The following is a 26,863-nucleotide window of genomic DNA, read 5'->3' on the forward strand; positions in this document are numbered from 1 at the left end:
ACCGTCACGGCCTGTGTGAAGGAACCCCATTTCTCAGCTGGTCAGGAGTCAGTATTTTTGCTTTTTAAAAACATATACAGAAATAGCTTTATGCAAAATAAAAATATCAATTTGTAATGGTCAAGCTCCCTTGAGGTATGTATCAGCCACGTTGGAATGAAATGAAGGCAGACTTTGCAAAGTACTCGAGTTGATATAAAACATGACCAGTCAGTAAGACTAACAAATTAGACTAACCAGATAGTTCATAGTCCAAATGTATAGTGTTTTTTAAATGTGTATTGCTTAAAAGTCTGCTGTGTGCTGGTCATGAAGAAAACACAGGCCCTGTACTCAAGTACGCATGGAGCCCACGTGTTCCAGACAGGAACACCACAGATGCCACGTTAACTCCCTGGTGATCAAGTCTGTGTCTCGTTCAGTAATAAGTATTCATACTTCTTACTCACACATTGTGGAGAGCTTTGGGGTTTACCAGACCTCCCTCATGAGTCATCTGGGGCTAGCCTAGAAATTTCTGTGAAGTGGGCAATTGTATGGATGGAGAAAGGGAGCCTCAGAGAGGTCGGCAGCCCCTCCCAAGGCCACACAGACGGAAGAGGCCCCAGAACAGTGCAAAGCACTTCATTTTTTTTTTTAAATCAAATTGCAGAAAATCAAGAAAAGAAAAATGGTCATTTTGGTTCCCTCAAAATTACTAAAACACATCGATAGCTGCACTGTAAGGACCTCCCAAGCACACGAGAGATAAGAGGGAATGCGCTATAGTTGGCAAAACACATTCACACGCATGGCCTCATTTTATCTTAGAGCTTCGGCATGCAGGGATTGCTGCCCCTCACCCTCATTTTACAGACATGGAAACTGAGGCTCAGAGAGGCACCTGACTTATCGGGATGTCTCAAGCCCAGGCTGGGTGTCTTTACTTTCCCACCTCTCACTCACAGATGTGAGAGCATTCGCCAGAACTTCCCCTAATCTACCTTTGGTTGACAGGCATGAGAGTAAGAATTCGGGAGATGTGATCAGCTGTGTCTGATTTTAGTACCACCTGAGCTAAGAGGGAGACTTTGGAGACAACAGAGAAGGTACTAGACTTTGGAGATGACAGAGAAAATACTGTCTCAGGTGGAATTTCACTGGAGCCCATAAACTCAGAACTCCAGGGGAGAGGAAAGAAAGGAGGGGTCTTGACATGTACGGGGAAGCCGCCGGGCATCAACCCTCACTCGGATGACCTGTGACTCAGTATCCACCTCAATGGTGAGTCAGCTCTGGCTCCGGGAGGTTAAATGTCTGACCCAAAATCATGAGCCGAAAAGGGTGAACCTCTTCTTTTGAACTGAATTCACCTGCCTCTGGCCTTCTCTTCGCGCTGCCCCTGACCACAGAAGTTTCCATTTCCAGCGGTTAGAAAGAAGCCACCTGCTGGCCACACGGTTGGTGCATGGATGGGCACAAGACAAAGCTTCTGGGCAGCGCTCTTTGGCATTGCCCTGGGCACTCATGAGGAAGGACTGAATGCCATCTCTGCCCCAGGCCATCTCTCACGTGTACTAGGCCCCGGCTTCCCTGAGAACACCTCTAGAAATGTTTCACCTGCTCCAGACTCTTGACTAAACCTGGGACAGGACGGTTCAGGGAGACACTTCTGAAGGTGCTTAGCTGAAATCATAGGTGAAGTCAGCCGGGAGGGTGAGGTGGACTTCAGGCTCCGCCTCCCCATCATTAGAGCATTTCATCTCTAAAATAAAACAGGTAGTCCTGGGAAGACAGTTTATTTCTCCTCTTTGTTTATTCTAAAAGCTATAATCAAGAAATAAAATATGAAACCTAAATAATAGAGGAAAAGAGGAACCAGACGCAGCCACCCGATTGTACTCCAGTCATAACAAGACAGCAGCTGAGGCCGGAAGCCCCTTCCTCTACTTCCTCGACCCAGCGAGCCCCAGTGCAGACCCCTGGCTTCTCAGGGGACAAGGTCCTGAAGGGCCACCCTGAGGAGCCCACAGAGATGTTCTCCAGAAGAAAACGGGAGGCAGCAAGCCCAGTCTGGCAAATTAATGACAGTCTACATCCCTTTGCCCCTTTGCCTGCTTTTCTCAGGGGCATGCCCTCATTCTTAAAAGCCCCTAAAGTGCAGACCTGATTTCAGGAGGATAAGAAACTGCATGGCATCACTTCAGGCATCCAATTCACTCAGCCTGGGCAGTTTCAACCCGGGCCGCCGGACCTGCGCTTTTACCGCTGTGACCAAATGTAGCTCTGACGAAGCCCTCATAGCAGCAGGGCATGGTTATGCTTCAAGCACTGAGCCCGGAACATAAACACTCAATTTAAACCATTCCATTCTTGTTCCAGTAGGAAAGCCTCACTGTCCCTGTGTCCCCTCCCGAGGAGCCAAAGTAATTTTTTGTTTGGTGGCACTGCCCGGTTTGGCCTGGACCTCCCTGTACAGACACATGCTTGTCTGGCTGTCATCAAGGAGGAAAAAAAAGACAAAACAGGCGTGTATATGTGGTCACTCCACCTTCTGTTTCCTGTCCTAAAAGCTGTGCGCAATAAAATACGGAATATAAATGAGGAGAGAGAACATAACCAGGTCTCCTGCCCTGGTCACACCTCCGCTCTGTGGACACTTGCCCACCTTTCCTCCCCTCGTGCAGACGGTTGCCTACTATTTGCAAGTAAGCTTATTTATTTAAGCTGAAAGTTCGCATTAAAATATATATATGTGTGGGTGTATATATATATATATATATATATGCAGGAATTGGACAAAGTAAAATGAAGAAAACTCCCAACCTACTGCCATTTCTGCCACATAGAGGTAGCTGCTGCCTATTCATGTTTCGTCACTCATGCTTCCCATGTTTGTTTTTGAAAATAGATGAATCTGCACCGGTGAACTAGCTTACTGAGAACATAGTTTTGGAGGCAGCTTAAAAGTGAATCTCAGTTCAACAGCCACATGATTAGGAGCATTGCGATCCCCTGTCTGAGCCACTATCTTCTCACCCACCAAATGGGGATGGGACCACTTACTTCCTAGATTTGGGTGAGAACAAAATGAGATTCATTTATGGCAGACATAGGTTCAATGAGCTCTATTATTATTGTTTTATTCTTATTTCTTTAATGAATGTGGTGCAACTGTGAGCACACTCTATATACATGCATACACGACTTCCCATTTACTACTATATCGAGAACATTTCTTGATGTTACTGATATTTGTAAGAAAAAACTTTTTTAAAAATAATTTGGAGCTCTGCGCAGTCCTCCACATATTGCCTATCTGTACTACAAGACATTCAACAAGTCCTCTCTGCAGCTAACTGGTTCCTGACCTTTCCTCACCATGAGTAATAGCACGACGCAATCTTCTCCTCTGCTCTGATAGTTACAGGGCTTCTAGAGAGGAAGTCATAGGGTGGAGGTGGGATCTTTATGTCAGACAGTGTGGGGAATCTAAAGCCAGGGTCATATATTGCTGATTTACTTTCCATAAGTGCAATTCCTATTTCTTTCCACAGCAATGAGTGAGAGGATTGTTTCTCTGTGGATCCTTTTCATCCACAGCTGTGGATTTAATTTGCTTTGATTCCAGAAACTGGGGCTTCTGGAGTGACTGATTTTACCCAGCAATGGCCAATCTTTATTTAGCTTAACTGACCATGTTAATCAAAATAGCTGCTCCGGTTACACAGGAGATACCTGTCTGAAATGACTCCACTCCTCTTTCATCCACAGCAATCCACAGGCTCATGAGTTAAGGTCATGCAAAAGTTTACATGGCCTGAAACACTGCCTGCCAAGAGAGCCACCTTTGAAGGGCTCACCATGGGCTGGCAGTGCCGTGGGTGAGATTGCTTTTTTCTTAACATTCTCACATAGCCCCTCGGCAGAGGCAGCATGTGGTCGAGCCAATGTGGAGCCCACCACACCGTTTTCTCTCCTAGGCACGCAGGACGACGATGCTTCCCAGACCAAGGATGTGTGGAGAGGGCTACTCCCTCATGGCCTGGGGAAGTTAGAGCAAGCGTCCATTCTCCTGCCCCCGTCTCTCTTCCACGCTGGGGGAACTGAGGGACTGAAACAGAGTTTGTGATTTGAATGTTCCATAGCTAGAGTCACCCACTGTGCACCGAGGGAGGGGTTGCTGACTGTCTGAACCTGTCTGATGCCATCTGAGGACAGCACATTACGGAGAGGGATTTGGGCGGCCAGTCCCAGGGAGGCCTTGGAGAAGGGAGGCCAAGGAGACATACAGTGATGAACACAGACTCCACAAGCCTCTGGTAGTGGAAGTATCTCTGCTTAGATGAGGGTCTCTGGTTGACCTTAAATCGGCCAGAGAGGCTCTCTGCATGTACCCATACCCACCCCCACAGGTGTGGACATGAGGAATGAGGAACTCATGACCCCACTGCATCTACACAACATCCTCAGTGAGGGAGTCCTTATGTGTATTGAGAGATTGTTCTGAGAAGGCATGTGGGCTCCTTCCTGCCATTTTCCACGTGGGACCACTGAGGGGCAGCCCAGTGAAGTGATTGTCCCTAAGTCACAGGTTTAGTGGGCCTAGGATTCAAGCCTCACCTCACTCCAAATGTGACACTCAAACAAGTGGTGCAGGAGAAACTCCACCATATCACCCAGTTTGACAAGAACTTTACCAAGACCCTGCCGAGGGTCAAGATGATGGTTAATTCAAATGCAACGGATGTGTTGAGCCCCTTCCCACTGGTCTCCTTAATAAAAGCAGGACATTTCCTGAGCCTCAGTCCAGGAGCTGGCCAGCAATGGTCACACCCCACCCTGCACATGTGTGAGCGGTGCCCATGGGCTGGCCCATCTGTTTCTCACACCTATCCAAGCCATGTTTCTCGGGGCTCCCTCGGAACAGTGGCTACGTTCACTGCTCATAGCCTCAGCAGCTGGGCTTGGCCTGCGAGCATCTCAGGACAACAGAGGTGGAATCCCCCCTACCGGGCCAGGAACAGCTGCGGCAAACTGCATCGGCCATAATGAACCCGCACAGCCCCCGGTGCTCTAGCTCAGCAGGAGGGACCCTCTCTGAGACCCTCCTGCCCAGAATGGCTGAACTGGCCTGAGACGGAGAAACCAAGGCACTCAGAGGGGGTAAAGATAAAACCCTGGTTCTCAAGGGGCCAAAAGTTTTAATGGAAGGCCAATATTTGAACATGGAGGAAAGCTAATCCTCATGACATGTTAGAAGGAATGTGGAAGGAAACCAGGGGATTAGACTTGATCTTTTGGGGACAGAATGGCCAGGCAATATCCAGCAGACATGCAGGGATGTGCTCAGACATATCAGTAGGATTGACCGTTACAGCACTGTCTGTTGTCGCAAAGGACCAGAAGCAACCTAAATGCCCAGCATTAAGGGATTGGTTAAATAAATATGGTTGGTGCATAATATAGTGATGCTGAATATACACAGACTGAGGCAGACACATGTAGCTGTATACATTCATATGCATACAGATACATGCAGCTACGTATACAAAGATACATACACATGCATATATACAATTACTATAAGGCATGCTCCCAGTTTCATGTCATATGCATAAAAAACAAATCCATGCCTATAGCATGCCAACTCCTGTGCAAAAATAAGGCAAAGTAGATACTCATATATGCTTGTATTTGGCTCTCTCTTAAACATTATATAAAAACTGATTCTGTGGTTTCCCTTGGGAAGAACTCTGAGGAATTAGGGTTAGCATTAGGAGGACTATACCATTTTTACCATGCACATTTTTAATTGAAATTGAATCTCTATGTGATGAATTATTATTTTCAAACAATATGACCCAAAACTTCAGACAAAAAGGATGTCAAACAAATAGACAGAAACTGCAACCAGCCACTAAATTAGATTGCTGAGCTTGGAATGCCTGCTCCGTGACTGGCTTGCTCCGTCAGCGCTCCGCACCCAGGTTTGCTCCTCTGCAAAATGGGCATGCTAATGCGTCAGTGGTGCGGAGCAGTGAGATCTGAGTGTAGAAAGCTTGGCCAAGAGCCAGACACATATTGGTGGTGGCGGCGGAGCAGGTGAAGGTGGAGTAGCTGGCTGCCACTGCAGGGGGTTAGAAAAGACCAATCAGAGGCAAAGAGAACAAGGTACGTGTCTAAGTCAACTAGATTCTTGGGCAATGGAACACCAGCTCCACATCATTTGCATGTAGGCCCATGGATTGTGCTTGTCTCTGTCCTGGAAAATGATGCCAATGATAACTCGGTTCAAAGTGGCTCTGGGGGTCTCTGAGATGGAGGGTCCCTAGGAGCCTGGCCCACAGTGTATGCTTTGCACATCCCCCTGTGCCTCTCCTCACACTCTCTGCTCTGGCGTCCACTTTGGCCGTCAGTGCCTGACTGCTCAGCCAAGAACTGCTTCCCCTCGGTCTTGGCCAAGCACACCCGGCCCTGACCCTGGCTCTCTGGGCTTGACTGGGTCAGATTGAGCCCCTCATCATCACCCGACGTACCTTTGGCCTTAGTTGTGTACTGCCACCTCCCCTGTATCACCAGGAAAATTCTTGCTCATGATTCAAAATCCAACTGAAACTCTTGGCCTTTTCTTACGTCCTCCTCAATGCTTCTCTGTATTTATGTGCTCCTAGAATTCCCGATTCAGTGCATTTTATCCAAATGACTGGTTGCTTCTCTGGCTCTTGCTTAGGCACAAAACCTAAAACTTATTTTTCCTCCACCATAAAGTCCTAACAAAGGGCATGCAGTATATACTCAATAAATGATATTTTGTTCATTAAATATCTATTCTGTCCCTTAGAGTCTGATTTAAGACAGGTAGAGAAAATTAATTTGGCCTCTTTCACTGGGGACATGATTCTAATCCCTTTTTACCATAGCTCCCATTTGTTCTCCTACCCCTGGTTTTCATGTGAAATGAAAAGTGAGTGTAAACTGTGGCGTGGAATGAAAGCCAAGCCAAAACTCGAGCCCCATGGATGGACTTCAAACGGTGACTTAAAACATGCAAAATAAGAACCAGCTTCACCAGAATGGGGTAGAAGATGTTAGGCACTTGGTGACTCTCTCAGATGTTCTGAAAATATACTTTGATTTCATATATTTTGAATTAAATTGATTGAAATTCAAAGCTAAAGCCAACATACCACATTTCCTTTGGTCAGAAGTGAAGTGTGAAAAGAGCGTTTTGAGTTCTCGGTTGGATGCGCAGCTCTGGGTTTGAAGTGTGACAGACCGTGGAGGTTTTGGGTTACTGGAAATTTCAACATTCCACTGGCCCAGTCTTCCAGGGGAATTAGAGAAATTGAAAACACGGAATTGTAGCGTCCTGGAATATCAGAAGAACATGGGTGAGGATTCCCCTAAGCTCTCTGACTTGCCTTTGTGGTGTAATCACTCCCATTGTGGCTGCCAAGGAACACTGGTGAAGGTGCTTATGGAGCAGACAGCAGGGTCTTGGTAATTCCTGTGCCATGTGCGTTCCAGTCGGTAGAGACAAGGGAATGTACTCTCCTACCACTGCTGATAGAAATGTAGTGAGGAAACTCCATGGAAGTTTATAACACAACAGATTTAGAGTTGGGTGTATTAAACATAATGGACACTCTTTAGGGCAAGAAGTTTGTCTGCCTTTTACGAGTCAGTCTTTGTGATTCATGTATTACAAACTCTCTGAATTTTGGTATTTGTAAGTATATGGCAATTGGTCATTATGTTCAGTTTCTGCTTTGGGCACTTACTTCATACTCTAATGAGGAGCTATCTCCCTTATTGTGCAAGAAAACAAAAACACAGGATCAAATATAATGCATAGGTTAGTTCAAGGCAAGAGAGATCCCCAGGTTTTAGAAATAAAGAGGGAACTCAAAGTCAGATGTAAGTTAGAGCTGAAGTTTTGGTGGTCTGCAGGGGTTGGAGCTGCATGTAGGTTTTAGTGGCTAGAAATTTAAAGCCCACATTGGGCAAGAGAAAGAGCTAGAAGCCTTCAAGGACCCCAAAGATCCCTTGAAATAAGTGTATTTGAAGTACTGAATAATCAAAAGAAACACTACAACCATAAGAAAAGAAGGAAGCCTGTGGCAGAAGAATGACAGGACTAGAAAAACGTATATCCATATAGGAGTTCTAGAAATAAAAATTATAGGTGTTGAAAGCAAAAAACCAAATGGTAAAAGTACTAATGTGCAATAGGTCATAGTAACAATTATAAAACCTCAAACAAAGAACCATTGGAAGGCTTTGGAGAGTAACCAAAAGCAGGTGAAAATTGGAGGGCAAGTCCGTTCGTGAACCGGTGAGATTTGTGTTAGGTGATTTTTGCCAGAGAACACACTCCAGCCTACGCAGCAGGACCAAGAGGAAGCCCCTGTCTTGCTGATTTCACGTGTAAGAGGGAAGACTTCAGGAACACTCTCGTGGCTGCAAGGTAAGGGGGAAGACAACTTAAAGGCAGGAAGAGGAGAGGATGTGTCCTCGATCTGTCTGCCTAAATCTTTGGCTAACCGCGGAACTATGCACGGCTGGGAGATTCCAGAGGATCTGGCCAGAACAGTAGCTAGCAGCCGAAAGAACTGAGGGGACATCTGAGATGCTGCCCACCGCAGGAAAAACAGGACTGAGAGTTTTATTCCAGTCATGTTTACTGCCAGATAGAAAAGAAATGAACACTTTTCAGAGAAATGTCACTGAATCTAGGTCTCTGCAATGTACCCTTTAAGGGATGTCTGGGATAGAGTCAAAGATCACTACATATACAACAGGAAAATGTGACCACAGTCAAGAAAAAGCATTTAATGTATAAACTGCCTCTGAGATGAGCCAGATTAACTAGCATTTTAAACATGGGTATACTACCAGGGTCCTATAGGCCAAAGTTTAGTGTTTGAGTTTCTTTTCTGAATGTTTGTATCTATTTGAAAGAATTGATACTTTGTAGCTTTTATTCTGTCTTATCAGTCTTCCAAAGAATGAGGCATTTTAAAGAACATTTTAATAGACTAAAATGCTTTTGGTCTTGTAAATACCTCATGATACATTAGACTCACTTATTAATTTAAGATACATCATAGGGTCTTAGTGATGCTATTTTTCTTCCACCTGAAATATTTTGCTTTTTCATGATCCTGAGGGTTATTTCATCATTACTTATGAAATAGTCCCAATTATGCCAAACAATCTGAAATCATACAAAAATGGAAAAATGATGGACTAGTCTTGAAGGATTATAAAAATGAAATGAATTAGCACTGTCACTACTGTACACCATCTTCTAGTTAGTAATTCCCTGGTCTGCGAAAGATGAACTTTCAATGGAAGACACACATGGGATGAATGGAAAAGCAAATATTTAAGACCAACCATTAAAAAAAAGGGGCTGCAGTACTATCAGACAAAATAGACGTCAAGACAAGGAGTATTATCTGAGAAAAGATAGACTTTCACAGCAAGAGTCAATTCATTAAGAAGACAACAACATTATAGATACCTAAGAACAGAAATTCAAAATACAAGAACTTACAGAATAACTAAATGAAAAATATCAGTAAGACTATAGACAACTTAATAAAAATAGCAACCGTATTAACCTAATTGATACTTCAAAAATATTACACTCAAAAACCAGAGAGTTCATATTCTCTTAGTGTATATGGACTATTAGCAGTGATATATCATATACAGGCCCCCAAAATAAGTCTAAATCAATTTCAAAGAACTAATCAAACAGAATATATTCTCTGACTGCAATAAATTAAAGGCCAATATTATAAAATATTCAGCAAAGCTATTCAGTGAATAGTTGGAAACTAAGTAAGACATTTCTAAATATCTCATAAGTCAAAGAAGAAATAACAAGGGAATTTAGAAAATATTTTGAACTGAATAATAATAATGACAAATATTTAGCAAAATGTATGGGATGCAACTAGAACAGTGTGTAGTTAGAAATTTATAGCTTTAAATGTTTATATTATATTACTATATATAATTTTGAAATATTTATATATAACTTAATTGTAATATAGAAGAAAGGTAACATTTTTTTATTTATGTTTCCATCAGAAGTTTAAAAAAGAGTAAATTCAACCCAAAATAAGTAAGTAAATAAATAAATTTAAAGCGGAAATTGGTAAACTAGAAAATGAACAACAAATAAAATTAACAAAGGCAAAGCTGTTTCACAAACTCCTAGCAAAACTGATCCAAAAAATTAAAGAGAGAAAAAAACAAATTATCAACATCAAGAGTGAGAAAGAGGATATGATTAGTGATCTTACAGACTTTTAAAGGATAATAAGAGAATATTATGGGCAATTTAGATAAAATGGAGAAAGTCTTTACCAAATGAGACAAAGTTGAAAATATGAATACTAATATACAGATCAAGGAAAAACATACAGAACTAAAAAAAAACAAATAAATAAACAATAACTGTTTAAAACAAACCTCTAGGCTACAATAGTTTCACTGTTGTATTCTGTAAAATATTTGATGATAAAATGTCAAACTTTTAGAGATACTTTCAGAAAATATAAGAGCAGAGGCCACTTTCAAACTTGTTTTATGAGACCAGCAAAACCCTGACACTAAAACTTGACCATATTACAAGTAAATCATAAACCAATATTCATTATTAGAATGAATTTTTAAATCATTAACAGAAGACTGCAGATTTCATACAATCATATATTAAAATTATAAACATCCTGACCAAATGAGATTTATTCCAGGGATGAAAAATTTAACATTTGAAAATCAACCACCAGTAGAAAAAATGGATCTGACAAAAGTAAACATCCATTTATGAGAAAAACTCTCAGCAAAATAGGGCTGCAAGGGAACTTCCACAGCCAGATAAAGGGATTATGTGAAAATCCTATAACTAACATTATACTAAATGGAGAAACACTGAATTATTTTTCCCCAACATCAGCAACAAGGTAAACTTGGCCTAGTCAGATAAACAAGGCAAGAAAAAGAAATAAAAGACATAAACATGAGGGAAAAAAAGTTACCTTGTTTCTTTTTTCAGACAAGTTGATTATTTATTTAGTATAATACTAATAAAAGACTTAATAATCATCCAAGTAAACAAATAAACAAACAAGCCAAGTATTTAGGACTAATAAAGCCTCAGTATTTAAGATCAATATATAATAATAAACTTCATATATACTGGTGGATAAATTTTTAAAAATTTCATTTAAATAATAAAATACTTGTTAATGAGTTTAACAAAATATGTTTAAGACCTCTGCACTAATAACTACAATAACTACTGAGAGAAATGAAGATGTAAACGAATGAAGAGATCTATTATGTTCATGAATCAACATCTCAATATTGTTAGGATATCAATTCTATCCAAATTAACCTATAGGGTCAACACCATCCTAACTGTAATTCTAGCTGAAAAACAAAAAGCAGAAGAAGGAGGAGAAATTGGCAAACAAATTATATGGAAGTGCAAAAAAACCTAAAATGGCCTAAACAACCTTGAACAAAGTTGGAGGATTTGCCATCCTAGGCTTTAAGCCTTACAACTACATTTAACAAGACTGTGGTATTGGTTTAAGGACAGATGAATAAATCAGTGACATAGAATAAGGGATTGAGAAAGTGGTCCATATTTAGATGGCGATTAGATTTTTAACAAAAAATGCCAAAGGAACTAAATGAGAATTGCGAAGTCTTTTCAAGAAACTGTATATATTCATACGGAAACAAAAATAAACTTCATCCCTTATGCACACCCACATTAAAAAAATTTTTTAATTTAACATAAAAGCCAAAATTATAAAGATTTAGGTATGAAAACATAGGAGAATATCTTCATGATCTGAGGGCAGGCAATATTTTCTTGGACAGGACACATAATGCAATCACAAAAAAAGAAAGATAAATTAGACTTCATTTAAGAAAATCTGTTTATCCAGTGACACATCGAAAAATGAATGAGAAAGTTTGTAGAACATTTATCCAACAGAGGACTTTTATTCAGAATATAAAAAAATCCTCAAAACTCAACAATAAAAAGAAAACAAGCTAATTTTTTAAATGAGCAAAAGCCATGAACACTTCACAAAGAAGACAAAAACCGCCCATAAGCACTTGCGAAGTTCTGTGCATTGTTAATATCAGGGAAATGCAATTAGAACCACAGTGAGATTCCCCCACATGCCCACTAGAAAGGCTAAAATAATAATGACCTGTTAAAGCTAAATATTGTGATTATGTGGAACATGCATCTTTTATATTGCTAGTGGGATATAAAATGCCATAACCTCCTTGGAAAAGCTTAGTAGCTTACATGTTTTAATTAATTGTAGACCTACCTTTTGACCCTTGAATTCAAACCCTAGGTATTTACCCAGTAGAAATAAAGATATATACCTTCAAACCAATTGTACAAAATGTCCCTAATAACTTTATCGATAATAAGTGAAAACTAGAAACAACCCAAATGTCTATCAGCAGGTAAATAGATAAGAAACCATAATATAATAAAATATATTTCAATTCAGCAATAAAACTGAGCCAATTATTGATATAATCAACAACATGAATGAATCTCACAGATGTTATGCTGAGTGAAAAAAAGCTACCCACAGAGCAAAGCATGCTGTATGATTCCATTTATATGAAGTTCTCGGACAGGCAGAACTGACCTGTGGTGGAAAACCAGAACAGAGGCTGCCTACAGGTGGGAACTGGGCGGCAGGAGCTTACTAGGAAGGAATAAGAAGGAACTTTCCGAGGAGATGGAAATGTTCTGTCTTGATAGTGGTATTTTACACAGGTTTATTCATCTGTCAAAAAGCCTTGAATGGGGTGCCTAAAGTTTGTTCACATCAAAGCATGTAAACTGAACGTAAAAAGTTGTAAATACATTTTGAACTTCAATTAGTAAGTTTGCTTTTCACAGGGTATGGTTAAGCAATTCTGAAATTGCTTTCTGTGTATTCCAGACTAGAGCAAATGAGTAAATATATTAAGGATAATGGGATACAGATTTCTCACTTTTATGAAAGAAGTTACGAATAGGGAATAAAAGAAACTAGATTCTAACCTGTATTACATTGGTTAGAATTAGAATATCAACTCAGTGATTTTTAAAATAGAGATTAAAAAAAAAGAAATAGAGATATTTATGTAGGTCATATGTGCATTTTATATATAGCTATAATATATCTATAATACACATACACATATAGTTATTTTCTTTTTAAAAACTCTAAATGCAAAAGTCAAAAAGCAGATTTCTGAACAAGAATGGGTAAACTTGGAGAGTAACCTAAGGATGTTACCTTGAAATGCCTCATAGTGCGTAGAAAAGATGGAAATTATGAAAGAAAGATTTAGCCTCATGGACCATAGAATTAGAAGGTCTAACAAATATTTAACGGAATTCCCAGAGGGAAAGACTAGAAAGAATGATCAAAAAGATAACAGATGAAAATAACTCAAAACAAATACAATTCCTTGGTCTGAGGGAGACAATGATTCTTGAACAAGATGAACAATAAATCTATATTTAAACAATTTTGCAAGAGAAGAAAATATGGATTTTGTATGAGGAATGTCAGTTAGATTGGACCAAAAATGGAAGCAGATGAGAGGAAGTTGGGGGTGGGGGGTGTTGGGGGAAGGGGTTGGGGGAGGGGAAGGGAGAGAAAAAATAAGACTGTTAACAAAGTTTTTAGGCAAGGGAACTGTGTAATCTAGATTCTGTACTCAATCGAACTGTAAGTCAGTACTGATAGATTGATATGATAAGTTAAGCACACTAAAAGGGTTTTCTATTCATAGGTCCCTCTTGAAAACCAGAAAAGATTAGTTAAACATAGTTTTACTGAATACAAACACTTCTTTTGATTTAAAAGACACAGTAAGTTAAGTTATAGGATGGGCCACTGGTAAGGATAAGGTGTTTGCAAACATATAATCAAAAAATATGTAAATTACAGAAAGAAGGCTCATACATTTTATCAAGTCACTAAGGGAGAGAAAAATGATATAATGGAAAATTGACAATGAATTTGAAAGATAAGTCATAGAAAAAACATCAATGGTCAATATGCATGGATAGATGCTCCTTCTTATAATCAGAAAAAAAAATGTTAATTAAAGCAAACGACTCCATTAAAACAATGTTGCCATTTCATAACATTAACAATCTGCAATTTGAAAAAATCTGACAGTACCAAGTGTCAGTGAGGATATGGAGAAAACAGAAACTTCCTGTACAGCTAGTAGAATATAAATCATCACATCCCTTCTGAAAAGCAATTTGACAAAATCTAGGGACTTGTAGATATAGGTACACAGTGATATGCAACTCCACTTCTAGATGCATCCATGCCCTAAATAAATATTGACAGAAATGTACAAGGAGGCGTGTTGGGTGCTCATTGTAGTATTGTTTGTAATAGAAAAGTAAGGAAACTGCTCCTGTGTCCATCAAAAGATAAATCACATATTAAATAGCAGTTAAAGTATCAACATGGACCATTCTCAAAACGTAATTTAAATAACAAAGAATTAGAGATAGACAGGGAAAAAACACACAACATGATACTCTATACTTTCGGGCTACTTTCATACAATAAGATCAGAAAACATGGAAAAGAATGATACAGATTTCTGAAAAAGATTTCTTCAGGGAAGGGAAAATTAATGGGATTGCATGAGGGGGGGGGGCGGGGACTGTGTGGATGAGCGTGGGTCCATTAGCCAAATCTGCAGTGTTTTATATTTTTCAAGAAAAGTATCTGAAGAAAATAAAATAATATTCACGTGTCAAATCTGTAGTGCATAAATATCTATGTCTATTCTATCGTTATCTGTACTTTTTTATGTTTGTTATATTTTGTGAAAACAAATTTTTGAGAAAGTATCATGCCAATGAAGTCACAATTCTAAAAATATTCTAAAAATTGTTACAGAAAAATACCTAAGTAATAAAGGCATAAAGTATCTTTGAGAAGAATGCACAGCAATTTCAAAACCCTGGAGACTTCTGGAGATGGAAGAACACAGACTCAGAGGGGGATATAACTAGGCTTTGATTCTGTGCAGAGTCATTTAAAAATCTTGTAAAAAGTCAAATAAAAAAATCGCAAAATGTTTTACATTTATATTTCAGGTATTGGGTAAAAATGTTTTGTTATAACACGTTTTGCATGTATCAGTTTGTTTGACTTATAGCTAAATAAACATCTTTTTCGATGAGTCAGAGAAAATTTTCCCAAAAGTTTTCCATAATTTTAGGACAAGTTTTTCCTACATGTATCTTTCATGACAGGTAATTCGGATTCCTTGCCTTTCCCAAACCATTTTATTTTTTAATTAGACGTACAGGAAAAAGAGGAGAGATGCCATTTGGCATCTCCATAGAGAAAAAGCAATGTGTGCACACAGACATCCCCAGAGCTGCACTGAAAAGGAATTGAGAGCATATATGTGCAGAGCCTGGAAAACAATCTGCTATGTGCTGAGCATTAATGAACATGTATATTATACTGTTTGGGCCTCAGTTTCTTCAATGCTGAAATGGGGGATAAGGAGGATGAGGGGGAGGCGATCATGACTATAGGGGTGTGCGAAGTTAGGGATGCCACAGTAAACTGGCTCAACGACCGAGTGTAGGGCGGGACACACAGTGATCACTCAGCAATCGTTAGTACTACCCTTGTATCTATTTCTCTCTCTAGTCCTCAATACTTCACTTCTATGGAGTCAAACCACATATGAAATGCAAATACCTGGCCATTTCCAACATGCACTGGAACCCTAGTGGCGTGACAGCCACTACTCCTTGTCTCCAGACTGTGACCCAGGAGTGTGGCACTCCAGAGTATGGCTTCCAGGCCACTCCTGGATCAGCCATCCCCTCATGATGCAGCCTTCAGTAAGTCTTGCCGTCTCTTCAGGCCCCAGTGGTACCTCCGTAAGTGCAAGCAGTAGTTCCTACATGATCGCATGAAGTTGAAAGATTCCCATATAAGAAGTCAGCTGAATGTTCCTATAATCTCCTAAGAGCTTATACTCTTTGTATATTCGTTCCTCATTTGGGTTATAGCGTATGGTAGATCCCAGGCAAAGCATGGTGCATTTGTGCTCAGGAGTTTCATAAAGCTTGCAGCAAGCCTGTACTTCAGTTCCTTAGACCCACAGCTCTGGGGTCTCTAGCATTTTTTAACAGAATCACTGCCTTATTTAGGAGAGATCCAATTCTTAATATTTAAAGTACTGCTGGCAGCTGAGAGAAAATTATCAAAGTGTAACGTAACTGGCATTTTGGTAGGGAAAAGAAATCATCCTTGCTGTTCATAAGAGTAACACACAGAGGAACATTTTTTCATCTAAAATAAAACACTGAGAACTGTATTTTACTCCCAAATCCTTATTCTGTGACTATGTTCCATGCTTCCTAACTATCAACTTACAAATGTGCATGAATTTCCAACCAAGTATCATCCCCACAAGACCCTCACCAAATGAGAGAAGATTCTGACTTGCCTGCTTCAGAGGACAGATGTGTCCTGCATTTCCCACTGCCTTCTGGATGTTTCTCCTAGGATGTCACGTCGGGGTGCACCTGTCACAGCTGCACTGTCACCTGCCCCCCAGCAAGCCAGCACTCCTCTCGGCTTCTCCGCTCCTCGCCGGCCTCCAGGACGCCGACCCTGAAACAGCAGCATTTCTCACCGCTTCCTCTGGCTGACCGGGAGACACAGACATGAATGGACTTAGAGTGTCCGGGAAAAGGGTACATCCTATCTCTGCCAGTCGCCGCCTGTGCCACCTGGGGAGAACCACCGAATGTACCTTCCACCCCCCAGCCACTGCAGACTTTGCAACTGATCATTGCTTGAAAAGCTTGGCCAGGTGCTCAGTGATAGGAAGCAGGCATCTGCCCCAAAGCAAACAAATGTCTGGTGAAATGGGACAGCGGCTGGGTGGATCTCAAGGATGGGTACAAGGGACCTCGTAGCAGAGGTGCTGTAAGCTTGTGCTGTGGGTTGGATCATGTCCTCTAAAAATTCCTATATTGACGTCCTAACACTCAGGACCTCAAAATATGGAAGTAGAGCTCCTGTAGATGTAAGATGAACACAGAGACAAGCACAAGAACACCATGCGATGATGAAGGCAGAGATCAGAGTGGCGTTCCTCTGGGCCAAGGAGCCCCAGGGATTGCCGGCAGCGCCCGGAAGCTTGGGGAGGGGCCCGGAACAGCCTCGGAAGGAACCAGCCTGGCTGACACTGCGCTCTTAGACTGCAAACTCCAGAGCTGTCAAGCAACAGGCTCCTGCGGTTTCAGCTACCCAGCGTGTGGTACTGCGCTCTGCAGGCCTAGCAAACTGATACAGCTGGATGGGGAGAGTGGCAGCCACCCAACGCCAGCTAATGGCCAACGTGTAGGAGGCCTTGGACCTTCAGACATTTCAAGATATGCCAGAAATCCCTCAGCATGTATAATCTCCCAACTTTAAAATGGCAACTGACTCAAAAATTTGAAGCGATTCCACAATCCTCCCTCCAAAACACATATCTACAGGCCACAGAGTTTCATTTCTGGGCTACGTGAACTCAAACTTTTGTTCAGTTATAACCTTCTATGAAACTGTGACTTCCAAATGTCTTTGCTAAGTGACACATTTTCCAAATTAATCGATCAATTATTCAATAAACACAGTATTAGGGTGATAGTGAAATTTCAGGTTACGTACAAAAAGAAGGGGAATAATGTATTTTGAATACTGCGTGTTGCTCTAAATCGTTGGATATATTTACACACACAAATGTCATATCTCTTCACAATAGTTCTAGGTAGTAGGCATTTTTTGTTCCTTTTGTACAGATGAGAAAAATGTGGCACCAAAAAACATCCAACATCACACAGCTGCCTCTTAGAAAGCCATCTTGTGTGACTCCAAGCCACTGGTGATACACCTCTAGGTGCCTTCAGGGTGGGGAGGAAGGTCCTATCTGGGAGTGAGGTCACTAATGTGGCCCAGGTTTGGTCAGCTCCCTGGAAACATCGCAGAGGACAGGGCTGGCATATCCTGGAACCCTGAGCACTCCAACTGCAGAAAGCCCTGGGTGCATTCCCATAAATGTTTCAGTCTCCTTGCCTTTCATCTCTGCACAAAATCTTAACTTCTCAACCACCTTGCCCCTCTGCTCTACTTGGGGTGGTCACTACTGCAGAATGGCCGCATCCCTCAGTGACCTCTGGCCATTCACTAGCTCGTTTCCTCTTCCTGTTTTCCTGGTCCACCACTGTCCCGTGACTCCCCCTACATCCCATGCTCCTGTTCAAGGACCACCCACATGCAGGAGCTCAGCTCCAAGGCTTTTACCTGGAGAGCCAAGCCCTCCCTACACTTAGCTCACCTTCCCTGCCCTCGGTAAGATCTCTCTGGCTTCTCTGCTTTCCCCTGCATTGAGTCTGCTCAGTTTTGCTTCTGGCAGGTCTCACCATGTGTGTTTTTACCTCTTTTCTTGCTACCCAACTCTTCTCTATACCAAAGCAACCACCTTAGAAAACCTGCTCTGAGAATCCTCTGTCCTCATTACTAAGGCACTAAATTTGATGCTGTTAGTATTTAGTGTATGCTCATGTATTTTTCTCTGCATTATCAAAAAAAAAAAAAAAAAGAAAAAGTCACTCTTATCAGGAATCTGGATTCTTGTGCCAGTTCTGGCATGAATTTATGGTGTGATATTGGCATATCAGTTGCCCTAATGACAAGGATTCATTATCTGTGGAACAAGCATAGTGGCTTAGAATCAATTTCTCGAATACTTCACAACCTCTAAGATGCCATGACCCTACATGTCTAGGTTGAGTCCTCACCACACCCAGCCCATTCATTCATTCACAGGAGCATTACTTCAGCAAATGCCCCCTTGTGCCACATCATGAGTTGAACACAATTCCAGTCGGCAGGGACACAGAGATAACATGACAGTCATGTCACCTCCAGGCATAGCACCTGTGGCTTAGTTGGGGAAAATGGCCTAGGTGAGTAAGCAAGTGAGTAAATAAGGTAGTTTTGATCTTGATAAGGGCTATGAAAACATGAAGTGAGCTGGTGAGCTAGAGAATCACTGCGCACATCAAACAGAAAGCTCAAGGACACACCTGACATGTTGTGTATGTATTCTTTGTATATTTAGGATGTTAGCCTTATCAGATGTATCATTTGCAAATATCTTCTCCCATTCAGTAGGTTGCCTCTATGGTTTGTTGATACTTTTCTTTGCTGTGCAGAAGCTTTATAGTTGACTAAAAAAATTAAAATAAAGGAAGATAGAAAGAGGAAAGAAGGGAAGGGAAGGGAAGGGAAGGGAAGAAAAAGAAAAAGAGATCTGAGGACAAATAGGGGCCAGCCCTGCACAGGCATGATAAAAAGCAAGCCAGGCGTAGGAGCAGCATTTGAAAAGACCCGAAAGGATTAGCTCAGCATGTTTAAGGCACAAAAAAACAGGGCCTGCTTGGCTGGGAAGAGAGGGTAGTGGGGGAGGCTGTAAAATGAGCAAGGGGCCTGAGGGCAGAGGATGAGACCCATTGGGCTCTGGCACTGAAGAGAAGGATTGGGAATTCTCCAAGTGCAGGGAAGAGCTGTGGAAGCCTCCCGTTTATGTCAGTCATGCAGCAGCTCCCACACAACTTCCTCCCGACAAGTTCCATGTGAATCATCCATGGCACTGGAGACCATCTGATAACAAAATCCAGTCCATAATCCCACGGCAGAAATTCCCTGCATGTGGACATGACCCAGCACCAGAGAACAATGTTACCTAAAGGGGTATGGACATGGTGCCCTTTAAGGGAATGACTGAACAAAATCAGAATGTCAGTCCAAATTAGAAAAGATGTGAGAGGAACACAAAGCTAGGTCCTCTGATCCCAGAAGAGCTCTCCTGGGAAAGGAAGGACAGAGCAGGGCTTTGGGAGCCAATTCGGTTCAGCAGGGAGACTCCAGAGAATGACATTCATCTCACGTAACAACCTTCCAAAAGACAGCCTCGCAGGCACACAGAGGAACGAGTCCTGGGAGCAGAGGGCTCCCTGGAAGTGGTCACACGGTAGCCCAGGACCTGAGGCGGGGCTGCAGGCTGGGGTTGGGGGGCACATGGGTTGGGGCTGGAGGCTCTCCTAATGTCAGGAGTCCATTATTCTATTGCCTTTTGTCACTGAGTATGGGAAATGTATTGGTGCCAGGGTCTTGTCTTCAGAGAAAATTCAAATTATATTTACAAATTTACATTTCAGATAAAATCACAGAAATCTTCTGAAATAGAGCTCAACTGGTTTGTTTATTTATTTTTATTAAGGTATCATTGATATATAGTCTTATGAAGGTTTCACATGAGCAACATTGTGGTTACAACATTCACCTATATTATCAAGTCCCCCCCACACTCCATTACAGTCACTGTCCATCAGCATAGTTAAGATGCTATAGAGTCACTATTTGTCTTCTCTGTGGTACACTGCCTTCCCCATGATACCCCTACATTATGTGTGCTGATCATAATGCCTGTTAATCCCCTTCTACCTCCCTCCCCACCCATCCTACCCCACCCTTCCCCTTTGGTAAGCGCTAGTCCCTTCTTGGAGTCTGTGATTCTGCTGCTGTCCTGTTCATTCAGTTTTTGCTTTGTTGTTATACTCCACAAATGAGGGAAATCATTTGGAACTTGTCTTTCTCCGCCCAGCTTATTTCACTGAGCATAATACCCTCCAGCTCCATCCACGTTGTTGCAAATGGTAGGATTTGTTTTCTTCTTATGGCTGAATAGTATTCCATTGTGTATATGTACCACATCTTCTTTATCATCTACTGATGGACACTTAGGTTGCTTCCATATCTTGGCTATTGTAAATAGTGCTGCAATAAACATAGGGGTGCCAACTGGTTTTAAATAGAGCTCATATTCATCAGATTTAAATTTCCACCAAATATAGCTGAAAGAAAGGGGAAGAGAAAAACTTAGCCAAGAGTAAAAATGTAGATATCTGCTCTTTGGCTGACTGCTTTGTCCACAACAAAGCTTCAATAGAAGTTCTCCAAAACCATGAGGACTATTATCTCTGGGCAGAGCCAACTGGCAAATCATAACCGCCCTACTCCAACACACACACACACACACACACACACACACACTCACACACATACACACACACACACACACAGATGGAGAGTCTCTGTGGGAGGTGGGCAAAGAACTCTTCAAAAATCACAAAAGCTGAACTTTTCCATGGGCAATAGCTCCATTGGCTATTTTGTGTAATCTGCCCATCTCAAGAACCTGAGAATTGCATCTCTGATCTCTCACTCTTCTACTAGAGCCTTGGTTTGGAAGCAATCCTGGGTTTATATCCCAGCTTTTCCAAGTAGCATCTAATCATGGCAGCAATTACTCAATTTCTCTGAGCTTTCATTTTTATAAAGAAAAAAAAAAGTAGTAATTATCTTTCAAGGTAAATGTAAAGATTAAGTGGAATAATAAAGTGCTTAGTTGGAGCACATAGTACCTTGAAATTTTACTTGGTGATAATATTTTGTATATATCAGCCATGCATGCTTCTGTGAGTGCCTTTCAAAGTTTTGTCTATTTAAGACTCATTTAAGCCTCACAATATCCATAAGAGGATGCCCATTGTTACCATCCACATTGTATAGATAGGGCCAGAGGGGCACAGAGCCTTTAAGGAACTTGCTCTAGGTTTCACAGAGGGTGCATGACAGAGCTGGGCTCTGAACCCAGAGCTGCCACTCTTAACGGTCCCTTGATATAGTAGCAGCAGAATTAATAGATGCTCAGTATTGAGGAGCAACCCCTAACTTTAATTTCTCTAACTCCTTTCCTGCTTCCCCTTATCCTACAGTGGAGCCACTATCCTGTGAATGGTCAGCTTTCTAGAAACTTGTGTGGTCCTCAACTGAGAGTCCCTAGGGCTCTCCCACTGCCTGCAGAAAAAAGCTCAGACTCCTCAGCATGGTTTATTCGACCTCCAGGTCCGCCAGCCTCAGGGCCTGTTGCTCAAACCTTGTATGGAACATCCAGTCACCCCAAACTTCTCCCTGCTCCCCAGCAATACGTTCTCATGTCTGTGTGTGGGGTGTCTGCTGCCCTCCCACTGGGTACCTGTGGAGTGGCTCCCACAAACATGCCACTTCCTGCTTCCTCCCCAGTGCCCTCTGCCTCGCTGGCCCGGCTCTGCTCCATTTAACCTCCTAAGGATCCCGCAGGAGCGATGTCCTGCTGGTTTGAAGGGGACAACCAGCTCAGACTAAGTATTGTTCATGGTCATAAAGCGAGAAAGTGAATAAGCTGACATTTAAATCCGTGTCTTTCTGGCCTCAAGACTCATGGACCCTCTATCACAGATGTCCCTCAAAGAACTGGGGAGATTACACCTTAGCTTTTACTAGACTTGCAAAGGTTGGTGTTTTGATAGGGCATAAGGGGCTGTTTGCAGTGTCCCGCTGGTCAGTCGTCCTGACCCCTGAGCGAGGCCTCTCTCTGCCACGTCAGATGGCTTCCGGGTCCAGGCGGTCCAGAACACCCACAGGTGGATGCGCCCAAGCTCCGGGGAGGGCCTCTTCCTGTCTGTCTCTGCCCTGCTGACTGGGAAGGTGCAGGCCCATGTGTGAAGCAAGCATGGCTGGGGAAGAAAAATAAAATGGAATAAGGGGGCATGTGCATTTTATCAGAACCAAACAAGTTGTGGCTATAAACATTCCGTCTCCAGTGAAATTGCAGGCTTCTTTGAGGAGCAGTGTCTGTTTTTTAATGCAGCTATATTAAAAAAAAAAAAAAGAAAGAACCTGCGGCCAAATTTTCATTCAACCAGTGTGGAGATGGAACAGAGGGAGGGAGGCGAGGGTCTGACCCAGGAAATCAAACCAGAGGGAGAGAGGAGCCCTTCTCCCTGGATTAGCACTTTGATTAGAAGCAAGTATCCTTCCCTGGAGCCCACCTCGCTGCCCTCCACAGCCCCACCAGCCACTAACCACAGTTATCTCATGGGGTCCCTCTTTGCCTTACTTATTTGATGGGCTCAGACTCAACTCTTGTGGTTCAGACAGTTTGTGTTAGGAGTCCCTGGGAGAGAGAAAAAAAGACAACCTCCTTATTGTCTGCAATCAGCTGGTGGCATCTGGAAAGCTCTCCAGCTTTTACCCCTGTCTGTGGCCCTAGGTCCTCCCCGCCCCCTCTCCTAAGCTGCTCAACCTGGGCCCGGGTGCAGCTGGACCCCTCTAGCTGCACCCTCACTCCCTCACCGCAGGGTCGGGTTGTTCTCCTCATTTCCCTGGACCATCTCGTCCCAGCCCGTGGCCTGAATGACTCTCTAAATGCTGACAAGACCCAAAACTCTACTTCCAGCTTTGATCAATCTTTCTTGCTCCAGAACCACCCTTTCAACTGCTGAACAGGTGCTCCGGTTTTCCCCTGTGGGAAAAAAAATGAACAAACAACACACAAATCCTATAAATCTCATTCCGGGTCTCCCTTCCAAACCATGAACGTTAACCATGTGTGTGTGAGCAGGGGTCACACACTTCTCTCCTGTCAGTGTCTCTCTGGCTTCCTGCACCCATGCATTCCTCTCTTCTGTCCCTACTTCCCACATGAATTTTGTGTGAGCACCTTGAACTCAAAATGTCTAAAGCGGACTCATCCTTGCACAGTCAAGAATTACTTCTATATATAAATTGCTAAGGATACACCCAGACTAGGAACCAGTGACATCTTCCAGGCTTCTCTCATTGCATCCTACTAATCAGTACAAATTATGGTGGTTTTCCAACTGCACTTACCATTGTTTTCCAGTCACACTGTTACTATCATAATTACAACCCTGCTACTTCTTACCAAGCATATTTATTCATGCAATGAGTTTCTCTTCCCAATCTGCTTCCAAGGAGAATTCGATGCAGCTTTGAATCAGAGAGCTAGATACAGTTAAAACTGGAAAACAAATAAAATAAAATGGACCCTTCCCCCAAGAAAATGGATGACCCACATTGGTCAGCTCTGCAGACCTGTGTCGGTATGAATTATACACTCTGTACGGATGTTAAACTTCAGTGAAAAGTTTGCCAACAGGGAAATGGATGCAGCTGTCGAGAGACTCCAGGGTGTGGCTGTGGTCGCCCCCTCTGTTGGGACTGTCCCTGTCCTCATGCTCTTCCAAATATGCTGGACTCAGATTTCTGTAAAGTAGCTGAAGCCTGATGGAGCTTTTGGATAATGCCTCCAGCCAGGATTAATCTCTGCTGCCTTCACCAACCACCTCCCACCCCCCATCCTAATTGGCTAAATTTATCATCTTTTTCCCAAAACCTGATTCTGATTCTGAGATCTTTATCCCAGTGGGTGGCACTACAATCTGTCCAGAGCTACAAACCAAAAACCTGGGAGATGCCCGTGGTTTGACGCTCCTCACATGTAATCAGTCAGCAGGTCCCACGGCTTCTTATATCCTAAATGTCTCTCAGATCCACCATTTCTCTCCAGTTCTTCAGAGGACATCCGGGCTCAAGCTGCCATCCAATCTGGATCAATGCAAGGTGCTCACAGTCAGTGTCCCCACCCACTCTGGCCTCCTTTCAAATCCTTCTCCAGACAGAGGCAGCGACAATGTTCAAACACCTGGTCTTCCAGACCTCACCTCCTTCCTTCTTACAGCTCTCCTTAGGGTTCCCCTTAATTCTCACAGTGAAGACCACAGCCCTCCACCCGGTCCACCCCCTGCACCAGCCTCGGTTCACAGAGTCTGTACGGCTTTCCTCACCTCACCCATGCCAGCTGGTTTTCAGACCAGCCTTCCAGGGTCTTGGCCCGGTGGTTCCCACAGCCTTGGGTGCTTCCTTCTGCTTGATTGCGACTCTCCCCTCAGAAAGTGAAGGACCATTTTTTTCAAAGACATTCCTTTGACTTACCCTACTAGGCCAAGCTCTACCCCCACAGCCCTGCTGCCAACATGGCGAGTTGAATAGTGTCCCCCAAAAAGATGTGTTCAAGTCTGAATCCTTAATACCTGTGAATGTGATGTTATTTGGAAATAGGGGCCCTGTAGATGTAATTAAGTTCAAGATAGGAGGCTGATTTCATCCTGGATTTAGGGCTCACCCTAAATCCAGTGGTTGGGAGAGAGAAAAAAAGACAACCTTCTCGTTGTCTGCAATCAGCTGTTGGCATCTGGAAAGCTCCCCAGCTTTTTAAGAGAAAAGGGAGAGGGACTTGAGACAGAGAGACACAGAGAGGCACTGGGGGACAAGCAGACACTGGGACCACGCTGCCCCAAGCCCAGGCAGCTGAGGCTGCCAGAAGCTGGAAAAGTCTAGGAAGGATTTTCCCCTCCAGCCTTGGCTTCCAGAAAAATGAGAAAATGCATTTCTGCTGTTTTAAGCTGCTAAAGCTGTGGTTATTTGCCATGGAAGCACTAGGAAACTAATATTCCCAGTATAGGCTCCTGTGCTACCCCAGCTTCATTCTGTATTGAATCTCTGAATAGACAACGAATTATCTCAGAGCAGTGTAAGCTTTGACTGCTGTGGGGAAAATAGAACTTTCTGACCAGGATTCCCACCTGGCCTTAATAGCTCCCATTGTGTAATATAATAAAAACATGTTTGCACATTTATGGGATGTTTACTGGGGAGGCAGAGCTGCTGGTCAGTCACAGGAATGCCAGTCCAGGGTGGGGGTGGAGAGGAAGCACCCATTCTCTGCTCCCTTCTGTTCCTTGCACATAATTGGCAGGCACCCACCAGTCCCCAGGGAGTTCCTCCTGCCCATAGAGTTCCTCCTGGTGTGGGAGTGGGGCTAAGGACAGGTGAGAGGGGAAGGAGCAGCCAGCATTCGGAGGGGGAGAGAGCACCGGTCAGCTGGAGTTTGGGGCAAGGAGAGACTGAGCCCTGAGAGGAAACCCTTTCATTCCTGACTTCTTGTCTTTGTCTCCCTTCAGTGTCTGCAAGTTCATAGCAAACTTGCCCCAGGTGGGGAACCCCCTCCTCCGGGACCTACAACTACACCATTGCAGTGTGAATTTCTCGGTGGTTAGTGCCACATTGCTCATCCCCTCTGTGTCCTCCGGCTTAGCTGGTATCTCACCTCTACACAGTTAATAGATTATTGCTGAATGAACTTGAAGTGGCTTAATGTGAATGTCTTAGATTGCATTTTAGAGCTATCTATGAAAATATGATTTTATTTACATTTATGAACTTCACTGAAGGCCAGGACCAGGCTCATTCGTGTCTAATTTTCTTGTAGTTTCCTGTTCAATATCCAATTCATCTTTTGTGCTCAAAACATATTTGAAGGACAAGAGGTTCTAGAACCATACTGGAGGATGAGGGAGTTTTCAGAGGCTACTTTGTTTTTTTAATTTTGAGCAACATAATGTAAATGTCACCCCTTTTCAACCTTTGGCAATTATTCTGCCAAGCACTCTGTCACCCGAGTATCTGGGGGTGAGATTGTGACTTCAGGCAGTTGGACCGTGTTCCTCATTGATCCCTTCAGTCATTCACTCACATGCTTCTCTCATCATACATTCCCCAGGTACCTTCAGACGAGAGGGAGCACGGTTAGGGCTGTGGAAGATGCAGGCTCGGTTGCATGGGACACCACACATCAATTCAAAGAAACACCCCACCCAATACAGGAGTCCCCTCTATAATGATACACTTACTTTAATGAGGCTTTAATTTTTCAGTACTATTTTAAATGGTATTTTCTTATTTTTCTCATTTTAGGATATGCATATGTGCTCATTAAATAAAATTATGAAACATAAAAATAAAAAAAA

This window comes from Manis javanica, chromosome 8, assembly GCF_040802235.1.
Source record: "Manis javanica isolate MJ-LG chromosome 8, MJ_LKY, whole genome shotgun sequence".
NCBI lineage: Eukaryota > Metazoa > Chordata > Mammalia > Pholidota > Manidae > Manis > Manis javanica.